We start from the raw sequence: 10,123 nt of genomic DNA on the forward strand, positions 1-10,123 counted from the left end.
GAGGCAGTTGGATAGGGTTTTTTAAGTGTCTGGGACACATCACTCTGTGTATTGCAGGCACAGAAACAGGGATGTTGCAAATGAACAGAAGACATGAGCAGGAAAAAAATAAGTAAGAAAATCTGATGGACTTATGTTTTTTCTGTCTTGTCTCCTGCATTGGCATTTCAGTTTAGTCTGTGACTTTTTTTGAGCTGTCAGAGTAGATTTTGTGACATGTCAGGAAAAAAATCCAATGACTTTTATTTTGTTTCCTCTGAGCCAGGTTGGAGCACTGAGGCAGTGTTGTCATGTTGCTCCAAAGCAAGAACACAGCCAGCTATGAATAGGATGATGAGAAAATGATAGAACATAAGTGTGCAATTCGAGTGACTTGTGTAGTCAATTGGAAAGAATACGAATCATGAACAATTTTATTGCATCTTCTAAAGCCTGTTACCTCTGTAATGCTTATTGCTGGTCAATAAAAAAGAGAACACCCCAACATTTATATCAAAATAAACATGCAAACGGCAGTTGTCTCTGTGGTGAGAATGTATTCATTATGCGTAAACTACACGAATATCAGATGTGTTCAGTGTTTTCAGCAAAAAACTTAGGAACTTCTTTTATACTTCTATGTAAGTATGGGTTCATCTTGCAGAAAAATACAACAAAGGAAATGCCCTGATTTCACACAGCAGAAGTGGCCTGGTCTGAGAGGAGGGAAAAAAGGCATAAAAGAGAAAGTGTAGGATTATTTTCACAAATTTTTCCTGAAAATCCATGTGCTTTCCAAACTTTCCAATAATAAAAAAGCAGTTCAGTAAAACATTCTAGCATACAGACACTTGGGAAATGCAAAATTATCCTTAGCTAGTTAATGCCTTTTTCTGTGTAACTCTGGTTCAAATTTGTTCATTTTCCACACCTTTTTAAACGAAATCTCTACAAAATAAATGACCACAGGTCCAAGTCAGAACAACTTTAACTGCGATTTAAGAGTTGCTGTTTCTGTAACTCCAAGACTAACCTGGATATTTATTTCTACTCTTGGCATTTGAACAAGTGACAGCATTTTTTTCATCAGTACCTAAATGAACATCAGACAGCAGCAAAGCTCATCCAACAGTCTCATACACATATAAATGAATTAGTTAATGCTAATATGAAAGCAAACCTCACATGAAAGTCTCTCAAAGAGAGACTTAAATAAAAACAAACAGCTCCCCTCCCCTAGAAAACCATGAGTTCTTCAAACTCTTTGTTTGTTTGTTTGCCTTATGACCAAGGTTTTCCTTCCCACTCTTTGGTTCTGCCGTGATTACACAGTGCAAAATCCCATGGGCTGCTACAGCTGCTCAAATACAGTAGGACTTAAATGCGTCATAAGAGATATAATCTAGCTAGACAGCAAGGCTTTCAAGGCACAGTGCAGGGCTCTCTGTTAATAAAAGCATTTTGTTATTTAAAAAAAAATTATTTTCTACTTGGGGGAAGGGCCACTGTGCAACTCTCCAGAAGACCTCGACAGGTTGAAGTGCCTGGGCTGTTAGGGAGATAAGCCTGATCACAGTTTTCATCTATCCAATGGGCCATGATGGAAAGTCAAGACAGCAGCTGCCAGAAAAGCAGATAAATTTCTAGTGGATTTGATGAGATGTAGCTTCCTACAGGTTCTTGACAGGATTCCACCAGACCTTCCTCAAAACCAAGCCAGCTTATGAATTTTGCAAATATTTTGAAAATTATATTTGAAGAAAACACTATTCTATTGTAATTTTTCTTTTCTTTCAAAAATACTACAATATTTTTAGCTAAATAGATCAAAGTAAAGTGTCAGCATTTTGGTTTTTTACAACAAAAGTCCATTTAAAGGCACATAATCCATTACCCAGCTGAGACATCTCTAAATTACTGGGACTTCCTTGAATATTTGCTCAAGACAAGTTTCTTGTGATTTGAGTTTTAATGACTTACCCCATGTGAAATGCTAACAACCAGACACATGGTACATCCCTCAAACTGTGATGAGCTTAGTTGTTTTGTTAGCTGCAAAAGTTTACTTCAGAACCTGAGGGAAGCCTCCAGACTGTTAGTGAAAGTTTATTTCAGACTTGGATGAAAATCCCAAGTTGACCCCAAGCTGGCTCCAGCATATGTGCATCTCCATTCTCCGAAATAACTCCTCAAGATAGGAAGTTATTTTAGCTATGTTACATTATACAGGTCTTTGTGTTCCAACTGACTTGGGAGAAGGGTGAAGTTTTGCCACTGCATAGATCAGCTTTTTGACTTTTCTCCTTTTCCCTGTCGAATACTTGCAAAAAGAAGAGGATTAGCAGAAGAGGTTAAGGTTGCTGACAAACATTGATTATTTGGAAGGGTGGTTTCAGCTGTCTCCCCCTGAAACCTCCATGCATTTTATCCACAGAAGTATTTCGTCACAGCTGTCAAGCTTCCCCTACCTTCCCAAGTAAACAGTCAGAATGATTTGTAGAAACCAGCTGTAACTCCTCGCTTAGCGATGCAATATGTGAGGAAAGGTTCTTGAAAAATAGGAGATTAAACTGATGGATCACTTGAACTGAAAACTGCAGGGTCAGATCCATCCCTGGTGTAGCTCTACTCGCAGCAGATGAACTTGGCCGGCTGTTGTCTGGCATACTTATTATCCACCTGGGAGTGTTGGCTAAGGGTTAAAGGCGCAGTGCGAATACCTGCTGACACCCTGAGCTCAGCCAAAAAAAAAAGAGAGAACTGTACTCACCAGTTATTTTCATATGAGCTTCCCAAATTAGCAGATTTGAAGAAGAACTGAATTTGGCCTACTATGGATAGAGAAACACAGTAGGGAACAGTATAACTAGAAGTATATATAATTCAACGTAGAGAAGGACATGGTAGGAAAATGAATGTTCCTAGTGTTTGATACACAAAATTGCAGGTTTGTATCTGGAGGAGATTTACAGAGGAAGAGTCCTGGATCTAGGCAGCTGTTAACAGAGCAGTATGAAGCTGGCAATGAAGTACCCAGTACTACTCTGTTGCCTGTCCAGAGCATATTAGCTTTCCCAACTCCTCCTCTGCTTCTGTCCTAAAAAACTTAGTATATTTTCATAACAGGAAAATAAAAATCATCAACTACATTTTTAAAAGGAGCTATCCAGATTTTTAAGTCAAAACAAAAGAAAGAAAAAAAAGCCCTCATGTCCTGATAGCTGTTCCTTTGTAACTTCTACAGATTTTCATTCTGTGTGCCTACAAGCAAACCCATGGTATGTCCCTCCCTGCACCTTCCTGATGCTCTCTCTCTCGGATGCATTCTGCACATTTCGAAGTAAACTACCCATTTCCTCCACGGCCACACAAGCCATGTTTCTCTGTCCTTATCCTCCCTGGCTAAAGCGCTGCTTGTTTGTCTGCTGAAGGCAGGCAGCCTGGATGCTTTGGGTCCATTCCCTGCCCTGCTGAAGGACTGAGGACAATCCCAAGCTGAATTCCTGTACACTCTCCAAAGCTACCACTGGGGGTGCAAGAAGAACTAAATATAAATGAGAGCACTTGTTAAAAGAAAGGAGTACTTGAACTAACGGTGCTTATCCCCATTTCCAGCTATCACTGTTTCTGGAGCTGCTTGATCCAGAGCAGGAACCTGGTGCGTTTTGCCAGCTAGAGAGCAAACTAGAAGCAACGTGAAATATCAGTGAGGAAAAAACATGGAAATGCTGTAGTTCTCTATAATCAATGCTCCATTTGAATGTTCATCTTCGTTACACCATTTCATATTTATAAAAAAGTTGCTTGTCACTCAAATGAATCCAACCAAGCTTCAATTTAATTTGGTTTTGGTTTAGATGCATAGCAAACATCTGTCTGAGGTCTGCTTATCTCTGACAGTGGTTGGTAAATGCAATAAAAAAGTGAATTTCAAAATGTTTATCAAATCTCAGTACTTTATGTAGCTTGACTTTTCTCTGAATGCAATGTCATTTATTTGTACAAACAGTAATGTATGACACCGTATTTCTCTCCTGCTTTACCCCCTCTCATTAGGATACCAAATACAGAATCCTATGGCCTACCCTCTAAGTTGGGAACATTTTGAAACTGAACTTTTTTCCCCCTTTAGGAAAGGGAACATCTGAGAACACACTTTCCAATGCCAAATGAGAGCGGTGAGGTAATGCTGCCTGTCCAATTTCCTTGTCTTGCCTTCTTTTTGGTCCAATTTGCTGCTAGTACTTCCTTGATGAACTAATAAATTGAATGCTGAGTTCTACCACTCCACAATCAGCAAACCTCATTAGTTTGAGTTTTAAAAACATGAAAAGGACCTTTGTACTGTGATATTTCAGAAGTCAAATATCCTCAATATAATGGCAGACAACCGTGGCCACAGAACTAATCCACATAGTGTAAAACAAATCTCACTATTCTTCAGGTTGGGCTACAGATGATTTATAAGCTTTTCTGTTGGCTGAGGACCTAATGGAGCAAATCTCCCTGGCACAAAATAGAAGAGGCAACTGCTGGCTCAGTAGCATTCTCCTCACTTTTACCTTAATCCCCAAGAAACACCTTGGCATTTCTTGAAAAACAAATTGGGGCATGAGAACTGAGGAAAAGATATTTCTCACTTTCTGTGTTCCAGTGTCAGCCTAGACCCATAGAATCTTAGGATATCTCAAGTTAGAAGGGACTCATACGGATCATCAAGTCGCACTCCCTGCTCCTCTCAGAAATACCTAAAACTAAACCATATGACTAAGAGCATTATCCAGACATTCCTTGAACTCTGATGGGCTTGGTGACATGACCACTTCCCTGGGGAGCCTGTTCCAGTGACTGACTACCCTCCCAGTGAAGAATCTTTTCCTAATGTCTGATCTGAACTTCCCCTGATGCAGCTTCATTCCATTCCCTCATTTCCCATTACTGGTCACCAGAGAGAGGAGATCAGCACCTTCCTCCTCTACTGCCCTCCTTGAGGAAGCTGTAGACTGTGATGGGATCATCCCTCAGCCTTCTATTCTCCAAGTTGAACAGACCAACTGACTTCAGCCGCTCCTCGTAAGTCTTGCCCTTGAGGTCTTCCACCATCTTGGTCACCCTCCTCTGGACCCACTGCAATAGTCCAGCCAATTCCTTATCCACCAAGTGGTCCATCTGTCAAATTCATGTCTTTTTAATTTAGGGACAAGGATGTCTTGTGGGACAGTGTCAAATGCTTTGCAAAATTCCATGTAAACGATGTCAGTTGCTCTTCCGTCATCTACCAGCCCTGTAAAGCTTTCAGTATAAGGCTGCCAAAATTCATCCTGACCGTCTCCACAACTACAAAATAGACATTTAAAACTCTCTGAAGTCTCTAGAACACCCAGATATTTCTACAGAGAACAATTTAATTCCCATTATTTTATGATTTTTGAGCAGCAGTATTTAATGAATAACAGAAATGCTGCATTTACTTATATTCAGGATCAGCCTAACCTGATCAATAATGATTGCTCCTTAAATGGAGCTTAAGAGGTTTTCTCTAAAATTAACTACCTTCAGTGCCCCACACTAAGTATTACGGTGCCGCAATTTATGATACAATTCCCATGGCTTAAATATGGTGAGAAAAAAGAAGGAAAAAAGCACAAGTGTGAATTATACAACTGTTTCTTTTCCAGAAGTTGAAATATTCATTTTGCTCATAACTAAATGACAAACAGAAATGCATGAAACAGTGAAAAATTATGAGGAAAAAATAAAACTATGAGAAATTAAACTTATTTTTAACTTTAAGCTTCTCTTTATTTTGGTAGCCTATTTTGCAAATTTGTATAAGGCATTCATCACTGAAATTAAAGCTTTACATGTAATGAATACCATTACATAGATAAAAAACAATTTAATACATTAACACTGCAATAATGAAGGGGAAGGTTTCACACAAGATTCCAGATTTACCTAAAGTAACTCCATTACTTTACCTATAATTACTATTAAATTGACTTTTAGCCACAGCATAATTGATATCCACAAAAAAAAGGCATTTTTCCATTAACCCACTTTAGAAATAATTTGTACTTATCTCTCAGATAAATTTGTGTTTATGCTGCATAATTGCCAAAATGTTCTTAATTTCATCCTCAACTTCACATAGCAACTTGAATAAGAATATTTTCATGTAAGAAATAATCTGTTCTGTTTTAAGTTGGGCTGGTCAAAAATAGGTGACATTTTTATTTTTAAAAAATTGTGCTACTCAAGTATCAACCAACCTCCCTGAAACTGGCCTCTGATGCCAATCACAAACAAATCAACAGGATTCTTATGAAATCTAGGATTTGCACAACGGCTATTCCTATTGACATAGGTGGTAGACCAAATCAGATTACAGAGAGCATCAGAGCACTGCCAAGTCGTGGTGTTCTACCTCTATCACCTGTGATGGGACTGACTCCAATGGCCACCAGGTTTGTCCATCTGCAGCAACCCCATAACTGATATTCTGTTTTCTTGGAGTCCATTACGTACCTTGCAGACTTAACTGTCCCCTCTTCACCTTTGCCTGGACCCAACCTGAGCCACTGCCAGTCTCTAGCTTCAGAAATACTTTCAAAAGTCCTGCATGAGTATGGACAGGATTTGTAAAAGCACTGCAGTCTTTGCACAGTTTCAGTTTCTCTCAGTCTGCCACAGCCCTAGGGCTTTCTGCCAGGTCATGTTTTGCTCCCTCTGCTGTGGCTAGCACTTTAAAAGCATAAGGCTGGCAAACTTCCTTTCATGTACACTGGCTAATTTGGCAGAAGTATGATTGCGTGCCTGCTCCTGATTGAGACATATTTGCGTTGCCAGGTATTACTGTGTGAAGATAACTTATTAATTCTTGGGAAATCATGGCTTAGATCTCAAAATCTTGGGTTAGCAAATGTTGTGAATACTAGGGAGAACATGCCATACTCTTTGTCCTCCTGGATTTTTTTTTTGGCCAGACCAGAAGGACTTTGAATAAAATCTTTTTGCCAAAAACAAAGGTAGACCAATAATGACATAGAAAAATGTGGCTGAGTAACAGCAAAAATTGTGTCTTGCTTGTTGTAAAAACAGAGACTCAAAAGTTCAATTAGGAAAAATATTTCTTTTAAAAGAGATCTAAAGGAAATTCTCAATATATTCTCCTGAAATTATATGATATTCAAGGAAATATAGTTACCATTGTTTGCTTCATTGTTCAGACGTTATGGCCTTAACATGATAACATAAGGGTAAGATACAGAAAAGTGCAGAGTGATATCTGACATAACAGTGCCTAGCTGCAGGGAAAGCTCTTCTGACTTTTGGTACAGTGAAAGTAGGTGAAGGAGAATGGAACATGGGAAGGAATATGCCTTGAGTTTTGTGTTGTATAGGGTTTTTTGCTATAAGTGAGCAGAGAGAAAATAAAAGGAAATTAAGTCACACAGTCTCAGGATGATTGTGATTATCTTGCCTTTCTAATGGGGATTTCTTCAAGAAGATGAAACACCAAATTTAAGCAGAGTTCTGAATAAATATTACTCATCAGGACACACAAATATAGCAGGAAAGAAAAGCAAAGATCTGCAGTCTCTTGTCTGGAAGCACTTGAAATTATGACAATCCTGTCAGAGGCATCATGTGCACTTACTTTCTAGGATAAGGCAGCAGATGATTAAGAAGATGCTTGAAAGGAAGACAACCTCATGTAGTTCTCTCTGTGCTACATTAGCAAATAATCACTTAATTCCTCTATTTATTGCCAGGAGCCTGCAGCCATTCTCTGTCCTGAATAATACATGGATTTTTCATTTTTTCATATCTCTGCATCAAGTCCCTGTTACAAGCATCCAGTGACTCTGTGGTTGCTCACCGTGTCAAAAACACCACTGAGCTGCTTTGTCTCCAATCCCTCATGCACATGTGATGAGTGCAGACCTTAGTTTAATATGGGAAATGGCCCTGACACACAACACAAAGATCAGCAAGTCACTACAGAACGCAGTCTACTACTTTGCTTTTCTGCCAGTCCCTGCAAGATGTTACAGACACCATCAACTCAGCTACAATACTGCCCATCTTAATAAAAAATCATATTTTTAACTCTCACCTAAGGTCACCAGCAGAAGAAACATTTCTATTCTTCACTATGTACTCTGTTCAGTCTAAATGGGGAGCCACTGACATAAGCACCATTTCCCAACCTCTTCCTAAGGGTCTTCTTTTTCAGATGAGCCTCCACTGGTAAGGAAAGTAACAAACATCACTGTCCTGGTTCCGGGAGGGATGGGCTTAATTTCCCCAAGGAACCGGCAAGGTGCAGGTATTCCATCCCATGTGAGCCATGCCTGTGCTATAAGAGGAGCTAGCCGCGGAGGGGGGCACAGTCGCCACTTGGGGGTGAGCTGCAGCGCTGTGGTGCACAGAGGTACTGTAATCTCACCTTTATATCCCTTCATCGGTGTTATTGTTTTGTTTCCATCCTCCCTTTTGCTGTTCTGTTAAATTGCACTATTTTAACCCACGAGTTTTGCCCTTTTCTGTCGAATTTTCCCATTACTGTGGGAGCTGAGCGAGTGGCTGCGTGGTTCTTTGTTGCTGGCTGAGGCCAAACCACAACAATCACTTAAGAATCAAAAGCAGACAAAATCTTTTCCAGTTTTCTTAACCTTCCCACAAACTTTTTCTTTTCCACAAATCTTAACCCTTTTCCAAAGTTGCTAAAAATGGGGGAATAAAGGTTGCCCTGCTGGCCAAGTTTTCTGTCATCAAAATATACATTGTCATGCAGAACTCATCCTGGGAAAGATACTGACCTTAAAATAAAATCAAATGAATGTATTGAATGTACCACAAATGGTACAACAAGAGATTTTCCCACTCTTCTTCCTCACACGCTTTTACTGATATGTAGGCAGTTTCACCCTGATTTCATAGACAGATTTGGACCAGATACATAGCTATTACTTGGAATTTGTCAGCATGTGAACCTTCAAGCTCTACAATACACAAAGTTGTACTTCTAAAATAGATATATGCATAGCTGCACAATTCTCTCATTTGCACATGTGCCAAGACCTAATGCTTCCATTCATTGGTATATTGCATAAGTGCGTCTTTTTTGATACTGGGCATAGGCTCACTTCCAGGAAACCCGCTAAATCCGCTAAATGCACCTTTTCCGTTCCGAAAGGTAATCAGAAAGTGAACACATGTATGTCCCTTAGGCATTGAGCTCTCATTTTCCAGAATAGTGTGACCTGTCAGGTAATACTAGAGGTACCTAACCTACTGCCTCATAATTTATTCAACATACATCCAGAATCCAAGAGTTCAATTCAAAACTCTGCTTGATGAGTGAGAAAGATGGACAGTCAGTCTTCATTACAAAGCTCTTGCTCATGGAAGCAGCTGCCTACCAGCATCCCTGGGAACACTCACTTAAGAAGGGGTACGTAGGGCCTGTCTGTCTGTCCAAATTTCAGTGTCTAAAATGCAAAAGTCTGCATGTTAACTCGTTGCCAAGACTTCTTTTGGTGCCAGCAAAAAGTAAATGGTACTTTTAAGGCATATATCATGTTACAGAAGAGTCCACAGTAAGTCAGATTACTTTTGAGGAAGCTGTTTTTCTACATCAGCTATAAAGTGAGTTGAGGTAGTAACTAAGAACATGAGAAAGGCTTTCCTTCATAGATCAAGGTCTATCTATAACAGTGTCACTCTTACAGCAACCAATAATGGATCTAACATTTTGGTCAGGACATTCACCCTCTGATGGACAACTGAGAGCTTTCCAAGATAAAGCAAAAACATATATTAAAAATGTCCCACTGATGTCACTCTGTTACCCACTGATGATTAATTGGTTTGAAACTAATCTCTTTTTTTTTTTTTTAATTTGGAAAAAATAAAGGGGCAAAAGATTCTCAGTACTAGTTCTGAGAACACAATTAGGCCCTAATACTATCCATTTGTAGTCTATTCATGCTGACTTTGTATGACCTTAGCATAAATTATACAATATTAGTTTTAGAAAATTGCTCTTTATAAGATAAGGTTCCCAAGTTGTTCCCACGAAATGCTCCCCAACACAAGAATCTAGACATAATTTGGGTTTGTAATGCAAAGAAAGAGT

The sequence above is a fragment of the Charadrius vociferus genome, unplaced genomic scaffold (assembly GCF_000708025.1).
Source record: "Charadrius vociferus isolate BGI_N301 unplaced genomic scaffold, ASM70802v2 scaffold231, whole genome shotgun sequence".
Taxonomy (NCBI): Eukaryota; Metazoa; Chordata; class Aves; order Charadriiformes; family Charadriidae; genus Charadrius; species Charadrius vociferus.